This window comes from Triticum aestivum, chromosome 3D (genome assembly GCF_018294505.1).
Source record: "Triticum aestivum cultivar Chinese Spring chromosome 3D, IWGSC CS RefSeq v2.1, whole genome shotgun sequence".
NCBI classification, from domain to species: Eukaryota; Viridiplantae; Streptophyta; class Magnoliopsida; order Poales; family Poaceae; genus Triticum; species Triticum aestivum.
Window position 1 is genome coordinate 88,881,842 of NC_057802.1, and position 849 is coordinate 88,882,690.

The window sequence follows — 849 nt, forward strand, 5'->3', positions numbered from 1 at the left end:
CTGAAAAGGTTGAAAGTTTGGCATGATATCATCATTTCTCCACATAGCAGGTGCAAGAAAGTTGAGAGGGTTACGGCATAAACTGGATGCACTTCGTGTACAAAACGGACAATCTCTTTCAAAGTATCAGGATTTCATCCGGAAACTCGTCTGTTACAAAGGGATTTCATTTTTTAAAACTTATTTGAACTCCTGACTTTGTGTGTGTTCGAAATGCACCATTCAAAGCCACATCATTATTTTTCAATCCTTTCTGACTTCATTTGTTATTTTTCATGCATTTACTAATTATTTTGAGCTATAAGACCCTAAAATTGAAAAGCATTTCAAATGAACTCTGAAAAGGTTGAAAGTTGGCATGATATCATCATTTCATCCACATAGCAGGTGCAAGAAAGTTGAGAGGGTTATGGCAAAAACTGGACGCACTTCGTGTACAAAACGGACAATCTCTTTCAAAGTATTAGGATTTCATCCGGAAACTCGTCTGTTACAAAGGGATTTCATTTTTAAAAACTTATTTGAACTCCTGACTTTTTGTGTGTTCGAAATGCACCATTCAAAGCCACATCATCATTTTTCAATCCTTTCTGACTTCATTTGTTATTTTTCATGCATTTACTAATTATTTTGAGCTATAAGACCCTAAAATTGAAAAGCATTTCAAATGAACTCTGAAAAGGTTGAAAGTTTGGCATGATATCATCATTTCTCCACATAGCATGTGCAAGAAAGTTGAGAGGGTTACGGCATAAACTGGATGCACTTCGTGTACAAAACGGACAATCTCTTTCAAAGTATCAGGATTTCATCCGGAAACTCGTCTGTTACAAAGGGATTTCATTTTTT